A 17,230-nucleotide genomic window follows, 5' to 3' on the forward strand; every position below is an offset into this window, starting at 1 on the left:
TTGTCCCTTTAAAATGATTATACAAATATAGTATGAATATAATAATAATGTGAATAAAGGTGTTTTTGTATTAAGAGAGCAAATCCAACTACATCCACAAATAGCCTTGTTTAGTTTATATTTGGGGATACAAGGAGCTAAATATGCTGCTTTACTTCCTAATATACCATACAACTTATTAACTTGATTTTTATGTCTGCTTTAACATGTTAGACATGAGTTTTTTGTTCTGTGTTTTTAAATTTCCTCCTGGAGTCTATTTTCAGTTGTTTCCTGTAATTTCATACAGTTGTGGTTTTTGTACAATTGTAACTGACTTAAACTGAATTTAAAGACAGACATTGAAAGATAGGTTTCAGATGTCCTTTATGTTGCCCAATGTGTTGAGCTTTCAATCTGTAAAAAAGATCGACGTGATGCTTTTTTTTTTTTTTTGGTTTCTAAAATAAAATAAAAGCACAACATACGAAGAAGCATTTTAATAGAAATATTAGGTCATATTTAGGTTTAGAGTGATTTAGGTTGAGAGATTGAGAGTGATTACAATGGGATGAACCAGTTATACTGGTAATCCTATACTAGTATTTATCATTGTAGTGTTGGTTTGCAAAATCCATTGCGTTGCCATTGCTGGTAAAGCTATTGAAAGAATTGACCCTGTTACTAAGTTTCTGTTTTTTTTTTAAGTTACAGAACCACCATGCAACCACTATGGTGCACAATGGGTAGCAGTGTGGAGTAGTGGTTAGGGCTCTGGACTCTTGACCGGCAGGTTGTGGGTTCGATCCGCAGTGGGGACACTGCTGCTGTACCCTTGAGCAAGGTACTTTACCTAGATTGCTCCAGTAAAAACCAACTGTATAAATGGGTAATTGTATGTAAAAATAATGTGATATCTTGCAACAATTGTAAGTCACCCTGGATAAGAGCGTCAGCTAAGAAATAAATAATAATAATAATAATAATAGGAGCTCCTAAATAAATTATAGGGGTTATATCTTTGTATATCAATTAGTTTGATTTTGAGAAAGGTTACAGGGAATTTGACTGAAGTTTTTTAAAATTCTAAAAGCAGTTGAAAAATGGAAAAAAAGACCAGCTTGCCAGTGACATGGTAAAAGTCATTGCAACGGAAATGGCGTACAGGGTATTCTGGGCACTTCTCTTCTGAAACAGTTTGAAGAAGTTGCTCAATACTTTAAAGGAACAAACTATTCTAATTCACCCTGAAACCACAAACATCAGTCGTGTCATCCATGCATCTGCTTGTTAGTCATCTCATTACCATATGAATGTACAATGCACGGCATACAACAATGCTCAAGCTATGCCACTGACACAAAAACAGGAATAATTCAAGTCCTGCAGGCTTTTCCCTGTGACTGCATGGATAACTTGAATACCTGGAGCATTGCACCCTAAACAATGCGGTATCAGTGTTGTAATGCATTCTGAGAAAAAGCAAGTTCTGAATCTTGGGAGAAACAGAACTGATCTTAGTCAAAAGAACTATTAGAAGAATTCCTCTTCTTTACAGAGAAATAAACCATCCATCTATTTACAGAATAGCCAAATGTGGTACAGTGCATTAGGACCATCAAAAATACATAGAGCTAACAAAATAATTCCAATAAATCTGAACTAATACTTATAACTGTCTTTGATGGTCTCATTTACCCCTTAAACGGGGACGTCCTACAGTTAGTTCTTAAGGCTTAAGCCGATCTGTTCAAAACAGAGATTTTGAATTTGAGGTACAGAATATCTGCGATGGACTTGTGCTGCTAGCTGTGAACATGCTGTCTATCCTTGTACTGCTTACTACTTATTTGTGTTTATGCACATCATGCATAGTATATATGGTCCGTATATGTCGACACTCGAACACCTGTTTTTAATTGTTTTCAATTGACTGTTTTGCACATAATTAGTATCACATCAATTAAGCTAATTGAAACAACTATTTATAAACGTGTTTGTTCTTTGTTTCTGGTAGCACTGATGATGGTCAGTGTTTGACCGAAACATCTGCACTTTGTCCTTTTTGCACAGTATGCCCATTGTGTTTTAGCCTGTCATTAATAATACAGCCTGTTGTTTTTCATTGAATTTGGCGTCGGTACGCTTTTTATCCTCGGTGTGCGGATCTGTTATGTGGCGTGTTACCACACATTATAGTAAACATGTATTTATTTTAATTGTCAGCTAGTTTGAAAAGACAATGCTTTCCATTGCAGTTGTTACAGGCAGAGTTGTTTGATGCAATGCAGCCACAGACTGTGACCCCTGATGAAATGAGGTGAGGTTAAAACTATGGATGCAGACAAGCCTGTCTCTTTTAGTAAGATGCTTGCTTGCAGTAAGTAGTTAAGCTGTCAGCCCTTGTTTACTAACAATGTTATTAAAAACTATTTTAATAATAGGAATCGTTTTCCCTTTAAGAAGTCTCTTTCAAATTGTTATACTGTAGAATATGAATGCTAGACTAGCAAAAATAAAGGAAAACTACTCTGAATGTATTTTAGGGGCTGTTTTTCCCTATAGTTGTGAAACAAGGGTGACTGATGTGACAGTGAGGGCTTGCTGTGGTGAGTGTGGTGATGTCACGGACCAGGAAGAAGGGCAACACAAACAGGCACTGGGCTGAAACTGCCAAAGCAGTACATTTATCAAATTATAAACCAAAGAAACAAACAAACAAAACACAAAAGAAGGCAAACGAAACAAACACAAAACTATAAGTAGTTTATAGAATAACGAGTACCTTGTTTGCTGCGATAGCATTTATTCGTAATATTTTTTTAATTCTCCTCACAACTCTCTCCGCCACTCTCAGCCTGGAGTGGGTCTTTTATATAGTGGTTGGAGCCTTAATTACCCATTTAAACAATGACCTTATTAAGGCTCCAGCCACATTCCCACAGGCTTTTATAAGACCGGCTTTTCGCCATTCGCGAATAATACATAATAATATCGGACGGCTTTCGTCCGTCCGTACATAAATACAAATAATAATACAAATAAATAATATATAATGGGCTATTGCATTTGGTTTTAAGGACCAACTGAAACGGCGGTTTGTCATGTAGAAACACTGTCACACATACATTTGTATAAATTCAAATGCAGTTTTTGGTCTTGCTTTATTTTAAGGAGCTTTATTACGAGTAAGAAACAGCACCATCTAGTGTTCCGCCGCTTTGAACATTTTCGTCTGTTTTGCTTTCCATGCACTTCTGGGCACTTGATGGTACTGGTGCTTACTAATCCAGCCTTGAAAGCCTTCATTATGTGGTTGGCAGGCAACTAGAATAGAAGATCAGCTCCTGGAAGGTTCTGTAACCCAGAGTCAAAGGTTCAACTGCAGCAGGTGCTCAGGGACGTCAGAGAAGGGAGAATCGGCACCAATCAGAAGCAGCATGCCACGCGAGCGGGAACCGGTTGCAACATTGTTATCACAAATCAGGGGATAAGATGTTGCAACAATCAAGGGATCGAAAGCGGGAAGCCGTGCACTCTTGGGATTGGTGGCTGGTGCACCGTGGGTGTGGCCTAAACGGGGGGAGGGGGGGATAAGTAGCAGGCTTCTGAGATGAATAGTGTGTGAGACAAAAGAGAGCTGGGGCTGCAGAGACTAAAGAGAGCTGAAGAACACAGAGATTGGAGAGAAACAGCCAAGGAGAGCCAGAGAGAAACGGGACTAAAGAGAACCAAGGAAGAAACTAGAGACTGCACTGACTGCACACAGCCAAAACATTGTGCTTTGGACTTTTCTTTTCTTTTCTTTTCTTATTTGTCACAGTCTGAGTAGCACTACACTGCTCAGCTGTAGTTGTACCACTGTAAAGTGTAGAGTCCCGGCTTAATAAACCGCTGCATTCGAGAACCTGAAATAGCTTTGTGAGTCAGTCTTCATTTCCTGCAAACGCTACAGTATTGTCAAAGAAACGTACAAACTAAGAAATGTAAATTGAAGCTGATTATTTCTTTAATGTTTTGCGGTTGTAACATTTTAACAGAACAATGTGAAACTGACATCATGCAGCAGAAGTATCATGCTATTTAGCTTGGCAGCACACAGGTTCAAATTTATAAGTTACCAACATCTAGCGCCCATGTTTTGAATCACTGGAGTTACACACACTTTTCGTTTAACCTTTAGGTCTTTGTAATCTACTGATTTTTTGACTTGATGATTTAAGATCTTTAAACTTTCCATTTGTAGTGGCCTGGCCCCTAGTGGTTTTTGTGTGATAAAGCAGCAGTACGAAATTGACCTGAAAACCTGCAAGTTCTGTTTAAAGACCTCCCCAAATTCCCAGACCCTATTAGCTCCAACTTGTCTTGTTTTGTGAATGAAAAACAATCACTGATACTATCCTGTAAGCAAATTAACTATATCTAGGGTATCACTGCATTCTGCATACATTTGAAAGAGGGGACCTATTTAAGGATACCTATATATTTGTAAGCAATATGGTATCTTGGTGGGGGGGGGTTATCCTAGCTAGCTTTTTCAATATGCTACCTTTAGCTCAGTTTATTTCTCTTGGTCATGATCATAAGAAATACATGAAATCTAGTGTTATACCTATGATTCAGGGAATTTGGATAACAGTGAAGGATATCATCACAGACATGGACAGACTGCAATCTATTATCAACAGACTACACGCAAAACCATGTATATTCATTCATTCCTTTTACTCTTGAAAAACATTAGGTGGCAGTGGTGTAATATGCTGGGCTACCTTTTGTCCCTGTTCATGAAACCTTTTCTGTTTTAAACTGTTTCTCTTGGGTTAAACCCATTAGATGTGACATCTTGTCATGGGGGAAAAGGGTTAAACCACAGCATTACTCTAGACAAGAAAACAAGAAAAAGAAAATGCATTATTTCCATTTTCCGAACAGCTCTGGTTTAACTGCATTTAAGAAGACACATGAAAGAATGCATTTGACGTTCACCTTGCTGCTGTGCACAACCTAATCAGATTCAAGCTCCCTGTTCAGCATGGAAACCCACTGACATTTTTAATTGGATTCAAGTAACTAGGCTGAGAAGCATTGATTCCTCCAAACAGCATTGGCTTTGTTTGCAGATTTGAAAGAATCAATTACAAAAGGATCATTTCCTTGTGCATGTAAACATTATACTTGGAACCCTGTCAGTCAGCATTTGGTTCTTGGAAAGAGATCCAAAGTGTGAGGCTTCTGGAAGCTCCAATGCTTGAAAAGGGAATAAATGGCAGAAAAGTAAGAATGATTCCTGATTGTTAGATATATTAGATGTGTTATTTATTCTTCAGAATAAATAATACCTATGTTTTGGTTTGTCCATTTTTTATAGAAAATCATTGCCCATCGTCATGTTGACAAAATGTCAGTTTGTATGTGTTTTTCTTAGCATAGGGAATACGACATGTTTGGAGGTTGGGGGAACAGATATATATATTATTAAATGTACTTGAAAAATAAATGAATGCATCTCAATATATGATGGAGATTCATTTTAAAAAAATTCAGAAGAACTAACCCCAAGAAAAAAGCTTGTCGTTTGTGGAACTACGTGGCAAAACAATTTATTTACATAGCAGTGATAGCACAGGGACAGCTACAATACTTTAATAATGTCCACAGTGGTAACATTTTCCTAGTTCAGTGTCATTGCACGATAGCAGTGTGCACCATGACAAGGATTACTGATATGGGTTAGTTCTACTGAATGGTGAAAGAGCTCAATGATTGGTTCCTGATGAGGTCACTTTTTATGGGAAATAGCTGTTTGGATACTGACTGTATGCTGGCTCACTTGGAGACATTGACGATGGAGTTGGCCTTAGGACTAGTGGGAAGGTGCCAATGGAAAGCTTTCAAAAAAATGTTTCAAACTTGTGTTGAAAACAAACAATGTTAAAACATGTTGTTTCCCATATGTGTGTTTTATAAGTTGTATTTAAAAGGGCATTACTTTTTTAATTAACTTTCCAACTTACTAACATGTTATATGTATATATAATAGATAGGCTTCAGTGAGTTACAGGAAAATAGTTCCATCTAGGGTTTCTGTGACGTCATAAACTACGAGCCCGAAGATATATCTTGTAAAATGCTGTACTGTACTTGAAAACCAAACTTGAAAGACAAACTTAAACACAGTGACATAAGTTTATACACAAAGTGTTGAAAGATCTAGCATTGAATAACTTTGAATCAACACTGCTGAGTGATCTTCTCTTTTTGGAATCTATATGGAATTTGTTTTATATTAAATGACAGGGTGACCAGGTGAATTGCACTAGTCCAAATGATGCTGCTTTGATAAGTACAGTATATGCAAAGCTGGATCTAATTCAGCGCTTTCATTTCGATGTAGGCATACTTTTCTTTTCTGTACATTGTACAGTATAAACAGAATGATCCGTGAACGTTTCTGAAGTGCTGTGTTTATTTCATTTATGAGGATGGCCGTAAACAACCCACTTATTCACAGTGTATCCTCTATGTTCCCCTTAAACCCTGCAATATGAGACCTACTTCCTCTATAGTGTAAAAATACATTAAATCTAAGTTTAATAGAAGGTTTTGTGTCTTTTCCAATGTGCTGTGTCTTTTTGAAATCTTAGTAATGCAGATTTCCATTAAGAAAGAACTTGAATTAACCAGTACTTGCCGAGTCACTTTAATACACTGATTTTTTTTTTGTTTTTCTTAAAGACATTCTGTTTTCCTATTTCATTTAAATACCTGCTGTATACCCCACACTGTAAGCAAGATTCTGAGGATTTTAATGAAGGGAGGAGTATAGTGTCAACAGCAATGTGCTTATGCAATTAAAGAGTGAGGCTTTATGATAAACCCAGACCAAAAACAAGGGCCCCCGGGATGAGTAATCTGGCAGTCATCAAATGTGCGTGTGTCTGCCTTGCTTCTTAAAAACATCAAAAAAAAACCAGAAAACCCTCAGATCTGTGCCTGAAGCCTTTAGAGGAAACTATAATATAAACAAGTGTGTTGTTAAAATAACAAACCAGAGAAGGGAGAAGAGAAGGAAGCAACTATTTAAGGAGACAAATCCACTTTTCTACTTTAGTCCCCTTTGGATTATAGCATAGAAATTATATTGCCTTGTATATGTAGTAGGCAAATAAAATTTTCTGTAATTTAACAAATTGTAAAGGGATTTATAAGGTATTTTGGCAAATGGTGGATGAAATCACCACAGCCATTAAGTGAAATGAGGCATATAGCAATATTTGCCTTCTGACAACGAACAAGTATACAAGACAAGTATCAATCTATCAAACTGTATACTGGTACAACATAATATTTATACTATAATCAGTTTTGATTACACTTTTCCCTACTATAACCCACATGTGCAGTACTGTAAATATGGAAACAATTATTTTACATAATTATATCTGTTGAAAACATTCTTGTCATATTTTGCAGTGCAATAAAAATCAAATCATTTAAATTATATAAAACTATCAAGAAACTAGTCTGGACAATTTGCCCTTGCACGTGTAACCCATCCATGAATGTTGCATGAAACTGGTAACTCAAAAAGCAGTCTAGATAGCGTGGGCAATCCGGAATGCGTTTCTACAAAACAATGTTACAGTAGCTCGAGATATTCTCACTCTACACTTCACTCTAGCTCCCCAGTGGTAATCTACATATCTACCCATGTCAAATGTGAGAAAAGTTCATGAATATCAGGGGCAGATGGTTCCTGTAGGACCCCGCCTCGTGCACTCATGCATTTTATCATGAAACGCTTCTTATCAACAGTCAGACAGCAGTACTTGTAGCCTTGTGCTCCGTCTCGTTTGGTGACAGCCTTGTCATGAGTGGTCAGTGACAGTCATTATGGATCATGAGCAGCAGTCAGTTAAAATTTCCCTTCAAGAACACAGATCCCACAAAATAGCAAGAGCAATATTTCACTGCATTCATGATTCATGGGGGGGGGGGTTACCGTCATAATAACTCTGGATCTATTTTAGCTGTAATGAAAAGCCATGAGTTTATTTTAGTAGGGTTAAAATTATTCGATTTATTTAATTAAAAAACATACATTTTTAAATTACATGTCCCTTAAACTGAGACAACTTAAATGAAGGAGCATGTTCAACACAATAATGAGAAGAGGAAAAATCTATTCACCAGTCACATCAGCAATACCAGTTTTGGAAATTGATCATTAGGGATGATCACAATGACACTGGGAAATGTTTTTTATTAACGCCCATATGAATCAGACTTGGAATAAGCAAGATAAATCAGATTTATAAATGTTAGGGTGGCGGTACTTTGGTACTTCACTGTTCAAATCATAGCACCACTGTAATTCAGATGTATCCGTCATTTTGGAGACCATAGGATAGATGTTTTTGTTGCATTGTTGCACAGTGTTTCTGTCTCACTATTCTATAATACATGTTTGGGTGTGTACAGTAAATACTGTGCTTTATATAGTTATAAGGCATTTCATTTTTTAACTTTCTGTTTTACAGTACTGTAAATTGATTTATTTGGTAATTGAGATAATTTGGAGAGGCGCCACACAAGTAATTTCCAGACTGTGGCAATGTGCCCCGCCCCTGTGTGCATATTATGTGTTGTATGGTGCGTGTGTAAATGTTGGTGTATAGGCATTGGTACACGGGATATAAACGGGTCTGTGTTTCACGTGTATTTAAAAATGTAGATTTGTATTTAGGCACGAGGAGGGCACAAATCACTTCACGTGCTGGTTAAATGTAATATGTGAGCACGGGGTTGCACAGAATTAATTCATGTGCTGGGATTCAAGTGAATAATTAATTAGTAATTGAATCCCAGCACAACAGTATATATAGATGCACATTTCTTTCACTCGGGGTTGGGTGTTCGGTGAGTGGAGAACGGGAGAGAGAGAAGGAGAAAATATTACAAAGTAAAGTGAATATAAGTGTTTTCACTCACCGTGTTTGTTCGTCTGTCTGTTTAAGTGTAGTACGTTTTGTTTGTCTTTTTATTTTGGCGTATAGTGCCGTGTCCCGTGTTTTGTGTTAAAACCTTTTATTTTCTGTGCTGTTTATTAAATGCTGAGCGAAACCATTCGCTCAGCTCCACCAAACCACACCTCTCTGTCTGTTTATTTCCTGCTTCTGGTCTGACGCCACCCACTCCGGCCGTCTTTGTGACACAGACACACACCAAAATCTCAATACATATATATATATATGAAATGTAATGTGATAAAATTATGCATGCAGTGATTGAAGGGGATGTTTTAACAACAAGGCTATTGTGGTGCAAATTAGGGTTAAGCTAGACAATGTAATTTTACATGATTACACTGCACTGTAATTGACTCAATCACTCACATTCAGTTGCAATATAGTGAAACTATTTTTTAGACTTTTAGACACCAGTGCAGCCATTGATTGACCCCAAAACACACTCAATAAGAAACCACAGTGTAGGAGATTCAATTTAGCAATAGTATTTTACTGAAAAGGTACTTTGATTTCACACAGAAACATCAAAACTAACTGCTAATTAATAGCTTTTGAAAAATAGCAAACTTCCCATCTTTACCTCTGTCTCACATTTCCTAAATACAGCCTCATGCTGTGAAGTTTGGATACAGGTTGTATGTAAAACTTCTGATTTATTATTTAAATAACCACAAAAAAAAGAAAATGAACAGAAAAAATGCTGTTACTTGTTAGTAAAGACTACATCGCTACCTCTCACGTAGCTTTAAACATCAATGGGCTCCCTAACTATAAGGATTGCAAAAAGCCTGTTCAACCCATCAAGGCTTGTCCCTTGTTAGCACACCCTTCATCTCTAAAACCCTACACAGCTGATGCAGTGTGTCCAGAATGGGCTTATAATGCAACAGCCTTTCAAACACTTTTGTAGCGCCAGCTGTATATTTTTGTGAATATATATGTTGTTCTTTTTTGTAGGCTGCTGACTCAGTTTGAACCACACACGTATTTATTGTGTTGCTTGTATTTGTAATTGTTTTATTGTCTAATAGGACCCCCTTGTAAATAAGGCCTCGGTCTAAATGGGTAAATCTTCTGTATAAATGAATAAATAAATAAAAAATATCTGAAGCCATTCCAAGGCAGCCATGATACAATAGAGTTATGTCTCATAGAGTTTGATGCTGTGATTTCTCACTGAAGGATGCATGTTATGGTTGCCATCCTCCTATAGTACATGCTGTAATTCAAACTCATTAAACCACACTCAAATATCCAGCGACTTCCTTCAAAGACGAGGCTTGACGTGTTTTCATTTAGTGGCTTGTCTTCCTCCTACACTACCACACACGGGATGTAACATTCCAGCTTCACGTCTTCTGTGTAACCGCACTTACCACTGTTCCAGCTGGCATATTATACTCCCTTTCACTGGACACAAGTTTAGATTCATTTAAGTATTGCTGTTTCTGACCGTGGATTTACCTCTTCAGGCTAAACAGAGCTGCAAACTCTGAAACCCTGGTTTTCAGCCCTGACACAACAGAGGACTATGCTGGGAACTTTCCTAGCTTCTATCTTAATCCAGTGAATACTTTGCTTGTTGTATTTAAAGCTATTCTACACCACACAATTTCCTAAAGTGGCAGAGGCTGAGAGCTGGCAGGACTGGAATATCTTTAAACATCCCAAGTTTAATATCCACCAGTACACACCATTAGACATTTGAATGGGGTGGTTTATAAAATGCATAATTTGTTAATTTTTTTAATTGCCTTATATCCAAAAAAATATTTTGTGGTTATAAAATTCCCATGTATTTTATTAAATATACCTGCAATAATGACTTTGACATATTGCAATACTTTAAACTTATTCTGTCACAATGAATAAAATGGCTTAGTCAATGCTCTTAACTGGTCTAACTTTACTTCATCTGTATCTACTCCCGTTGTGCACGTTGTTTTGTTAGACAAAGGCTGAAGAACTGAACTCCTAACCACCAGCAGACATGTGTTGGCCGACACACACTTACAAGTGTGAGCCACCAAAAAGAGATGTGTTATTTCAATCGCGTAGGGAGAACCACAGTCTGACTATTGGCCAACGATGCATGACCTGTCAGCTCAAGAATGCTCCTGGTCAACAGAAAATTGTGTTGTACCTTACAGAGCGACTGCTCTTGCAACATTCAAACCTCACACATTCACACAAGGATTATTTGGAAATAAAACTGATGTAACTGTGTATTTCCCCTTGCTCATGCTGTGAGTCTCAAACCCCATCTGTTTTAATGACATTAATCCAGATACGGTTATCATAAAACAAGGTCTGTTGAAAAGTGAAAATGTTTCATCCTCAGCCTTGGCTTTCTTTATAGCCCTACAGTCTCGGATTCTCCTCAGCCATGCTCCTTGACTGAGTCCTTGGGCAGTGATAGCCCTTTGCTTATATAGAGTATTTCAGTTTCAGCTGAAAAGTTCCGTGCAGATCAATACATTTGTTATATGCAATGGATAACAACCTTTTTCTAAATACTGTACAACAGTGCTGGTTCCGGTTAGGCCCTCAAACAATATGTCTTGTCTTGCTGTCAATGTTCAATCATATTTAAAGGGTAAAATGTCAATATTTCGATAAAACATAAAAATGCTAAGACCGCCTAAAAAGTAGTAAAGCAAATTGAAGCAGCTGAAAATGAATTCATTCTGGATCAACTCAAAGTTCAGATTTGCTTTGCAGAATACCTATAAAAGGACTCTTGGAAGTTAATAGGAACCCCCACTTATTGAAAAGTCTCACCACACAGACTATAGCCAGTCTTTGTTTGGGCACTGAAACAAAACAAAACAAGCAAAAAGCTTAATCGTACATATTGCCATTAGGTTAGGGATCCTGGACCTTTGTACGACTGTTCTCAGCTCTGAAGACGGTTCTGGTAAACCCACAATCAGATCCATTTTTGAATGTGATTCAAGTTGAGGGTCTTGCTGTAAATAAGGGGACCGTAAAAGGGCGACTGGTATATCCAGGATGCTACTCTATTGGTATGTTGAATACTGAAGGGGGATCAACATTGTTCAAGCTGTAACATCAAGAAGGTTCCAAATGGATTAGTGCCCAATGGAGCATCCAGTGAAGATATTGCTTGGTTAAAACTCAGCACCAATCTTGACTGGGGGCCCACTGGGTGCATTGCATATGCAGTCACATAAAGGAGAGGAATATCGACAGGGGATATTTCACCCCATTGCACTTCAGTGGCCCCTACTGGTCAGGCACCATGAATGCAGGCGGTTCAGTAGCTTGGTACCATGAGGTGTCTGTTGTTGATCGGCATCCAAATCGTGCATTTCAAATTGGGTCTAAAAATGCTGGTAAGGATGATGTGATGGCATCGTGCTGAAAGGAAGTGTCCACATCAGCTCTTTATGAATCTCAACTAAATCCTTTTTAATCTGATTCTGATAGATATTCTGATAATCTGATAGAGACAACAATATATATTACATTGTTCAAAAAAGAACCCGGACAGCAAGAAAGATGCGGCCCTCCCAGAGAGACACCTTCCTCAGCCGCAGATGCACTGACAGACTCGCCTTCGCCCCCTTCGGGGTTCATTTCTGAAATGGATAATGGCATCTCCAAAATACCAGATACCATCTACACCCGTCTTCATAAAACTGACAGTTCAATTCAATTGAAGGTAATTCATGAATTACAATCTACGAATAAGAGGGTATCAGAGTGGGAGTCAAGACATGGGGACCACGAGGCTGCAATGCTGGCCCTGCGCCAGGAAATAGCCTAATGTAAGAAGAGCAGGGACATAGCTATTTTGGAACTTCAAGACAAAATGGACGACTTTGAGAACCGTGCCAGGCATAAAAATACTTGTGGGATTCCCGAGGGGTCGAGGGTGGGAATGGTTCCCTACAATTCTTGGCCTTCCCGAAGGCAATCCCATAGGAATGAAGAGAGCAAAGTCAGCATTCTTATGGCTGCTCGAAAGAAAGGAGATCTATGGTATGGTAATTCAAAGATTAGGATTTTCCCTGACATGTCCTCTATGCTGCACAAGAAACGAATGATTTACTCTCTTGTATGTGTGTGTGTATGTGTGTGTGTGTGTGTGTGTGTGTGTATATATATATATATATAATCATTATTATCATCATCATTATTATTATTTATTTATTTATTTTTTCTCCCTCGACCTCCTCTTCCCTTTGTTAGTATATATAACATTGCGGAAGGATACTTTATTTTTTTAGATTGAAACAAACCTATCAAATGTGTTTTGTCTTGTATATCTGTGGTGCCCACTGAGGATTATTATTAGGGCTATTATTGTTATGTTTTCATCTTCTCACTTAGGTTATACCAGCTATTCCATTTATATTAGATTAGGGGCATAACACAGTGAAGATATACTAATTTAAAATGTAATTATTTGCAAGTGAGATTCCTTTGTTTTATAATGCTGAAATATTGATAATTTACTTTATACAGAGTATTGTATTTACAGGTAATACAGGAGAAATTTAACAAAGCATGGCAACCTTTTCTTTCTTACGTTAATAACCTCTGACTGAACTCTATCCCATAGTCTTTTCATGGCTCAGCAACGCCTTTTTTATTTTTTGTTTATTTATTTATTTATTTTTTTCTGTGTGTATTTATTTAATACTTTTGTGTTGTATCTATTATTAAAACAAGCTAGTACAGTTCTTCCTTTACAGTTTTAAACATTATTTCCCTTTTTTAATTTTTTCACTTAATATATCTCTTTAATCAATCAATCAATCAATATTTATTTTATATAGTGGACCACCATCACAAAGCGCTTTACAAGATAGTGAGGAACAATGCATAATACATTAAATACAGGGCATAGTACATTAAATACAGCAGCGAAAAAAATGCAAATACATTAAATATAGGCATAATACATTAAATAAACGGCTAGGATGTGAATTCTAAACATTGTGGATGTGTGTGTCAAGCAGAATTAAAATAATAAGATGAAGTGAAAACCTGAAATAACAATTTAGACAACAGCTAATAACAGATACCAGGCTTAGAGAGCATTAAAAGCAAAAGAGAACAAGTGGGTCCTGAGAGTTGGTTGGAAGCGAGCGATTGTGGAAACTTGAAATTATTGTTATTGTATTTAATACCACTGAAAGGCTTATTCTGCACAGATGTTTTTTATGCACTATGTATATATATTTTTGCCTTTCCAGAGGAAAAAAAAACAGTAAACACATTAAAAAAAACTGATATTACTGTTTAATATTTTCTGCTATATCTTACTCTTAAAGAAGAACAAAGTAGTGCAAAGTAAATCATACTTATTGGAGTGTCTCTAATTGGATAACTTGCTTTGTAGTTTAAGCTTGTGCTGTATCGTTTACAATGTATAGGGTTCTATCTCCATGGAGACCAGGCTTGGCTCTAGACAGGTAATGAGTTAGGGCTTCCTTAGCCAGAGGATCTCCTCACACAAACCGGCTGGCACCTGTAGCATATCAGTGATGTTAAGCTGCATACATCCAGAGCCAAAACCACTGATATATATCATGCTTCATTACCTGCTGATAGCATTGCTGCTACCCTGTAGGCAGGAAATTAAGGATTTATCATTATTATTATTATTTAAAAATACAAAGAATTGGGAAAAAGGATAGGTCGTCTTAAATATCTATTTTTGAAACAATGTATAAACATGTCGTTTTTGGGTTAGACGTTCAGTAACATTATGTGATAGTGGGTAGAGACACCGGAAGTTGTCGTGGAAGATGCCATGCAGGCAGGCATTCAGATTTATGAACAATGACAACAAGACTGCATGATGCTACAATGGTCACCATTACAATGGTGAAAATACAGACAGGCAAAACAAAAACACAGTTTGCCATGAAGGCTTTGCTATTCAAGGAGGTCCTGCTGACACACCTCGCTATATTTATTTTATATCTAAACAAATTCCTGCTCTGTATAATAATTAAAACCCTGCCCCCTGATTCACACACAGTCCTCAGAGGCTTTGGATCATATGTTTGCTTGACGGTTTTGTTGTTCGGGTAGCGTGGACGATCCTGCCCTTGGCTACAGTATGGAGGTGTGTCTGAGATGCCACCGGGACACGCCCTCCAGCTGGTCAAGGAAGCGCAGCCGTCCAATCATCAGTTGCGATTCCCAGTAAACAAACTTGTCTGGAACCGTGTCTCAGGCTGAGTGTCTGGCTCTCAAATTATTTATACAAAAAAAAAGAAAAGAAAAACGAACAAAATACACAAAAGCATTCTTAATTCATGAGGGCCTCTGCCCTGCTGCACTGACATAACAGTTTATTACAGTAATATTTGTAAGACACATTATACTAATATCAAGCCTCATGTCCTGTTAAGTGATTCGTTATTTATAAATGCCTTAGTTACATGCTCTTATGGCATTATATTGATATAGTCTTATTATTAATAATAACTGTATTACATTGTTACATCCTTATAATACATTTATAGTTACACCATTGATTGTTTATCGCACATCCTTTAACTAAAGATATATTGCACCATCGAAGACTAGCATATACCTACATAGCGTAAGAGTCCTGCTGCACATATACAGTGCAATAGACATGTACGTATACATGTGACAGTGGCTCTGGGTGTTTCATATGATGTGAACTATCAGTCATCATATTAGTGAAACTGTCAACTGATGCCATCTTATAATTTCAACACATTATATAATGTTAACTTATGTTCTGTTTCAAATATAATCTCATTGTGTGGCTGTGTACTTTGTCAAAGCTACAACTATACTAACCAACTGGCAGGAATTCAATAGTTTAATTAACTGTATACACTCCCCTTCTCAATGTCAAACAAGTAAGTGGTTCCTGCTGATTTTCAGAATGTTCCAGGAATGTCAGTTTTTAATTACAGCTGGGAGGGGAGTCAATTTTTCTCACTTACTGGTAATACGATGAAGTGAATATCCTGTTGAGTAATCAAAGAGCACCTGTGATGTTCTGTAGCACGGCATGCGTGTAGATCTGCGTCCCAATCTGAGCCATTATAAAAATAACCAGTACACATGAAAAACAGGAATGATTTTTCTTCTTCCAGTTCGCCAGTTCTGATTCATTATCGTATCAATGGCTCTGACAAGGGCCAACCAGGTTTCTCATTGGCTCAGATCCTGGCATGTGAGTCACTTGACAAAACAGCTATGCAACCAAAACCATCTGCATATTCCAACAAACGGTACTGCACAGTGTGAGTGGATGCGTGCAGTGGTCCAGATAAGCTGCGTACCTAAATAGGCAGCAGTGTGGAGTAGTGGTTAGGGCTCTGGACTCTTGACAGGAGGGTCGTGGGTTCAATCCCAGGTGGGGGACACTATTGCTGTACCCTTAAGCAAGGTACTTTACCTAGATTGCTCCAGTAAAAACCCAACTGTATAAATGGGTAATTGTATGTAAAAATAATGTGTAAAAAATAATGTAATTGTATGTAAAAATAATGAGATATCTTGTAACAATTGTAAGTCGCCCTGGATAAGGGTGTCTAAGAAATAAATAATGCCTTTAATGTGTAAAAATATGCTTTCCGAATATTAATTAAAGAAACATAATTTCTTGCAATTTACACAATATAAACATGGCATGTTACTTATGTGAGCACAGTAACATTTCTTCATCAAGAGACAGTTTAGGGATGGGGGAGGTGCTGTGCTATTAATGAAATCGTTTGATTATAATGACTGTTCTCCCTCATGATTGACAAGTTTTCAGTCAGGCATCTAGAACTGCTCATTTATAACACCACGGTGCACACTTTGTGTTTGCTTCATATTTTATACACAGCTCAGAAGCAATAAACCTTTCTCTTCAAACACTAAAGTCCCAAAACGTACCATAACCACCCGGTTTGTCCTTGTTATTCAGTTAAAACACTGAGTGTAACACAGTAGTTTGTGCCCAATTCAATGGTGCTTTTAATCCATTCTGTTTCCAAAACTTGTAGAAGAACCATCACGCATTCAAGCGGTTAACTGATATTAAAACAATCCAGAAAGAAAAAGCAGCAGCACTGCTGTTTAGACTTGTTCATCCTCTGCAAAAATCTGTCTGTTGATAAAAAAAGTATGAAGCAAGCTGAAAAAAAACAGCTCCTCCTATTAATATCTCTTCCCACGTCAAATAGGAGGGGAGTTCTCAGCAGCAAAAG

Source organism: Acipenser ruthenus, chromosome 22, assembly GCF_902713425.1.
Source record: "Acipenser ruthenus chromosome 22, fAciRut3.2 maternal haplotype, whole genome shotgun sequence".
Taxonomy (NCBI): Eukaryota; Metazoa; Chordata; class Actinopteri; order Acipenseriformes; family Acipenseridae; genus Acipenser; species Acipenser ruthenus.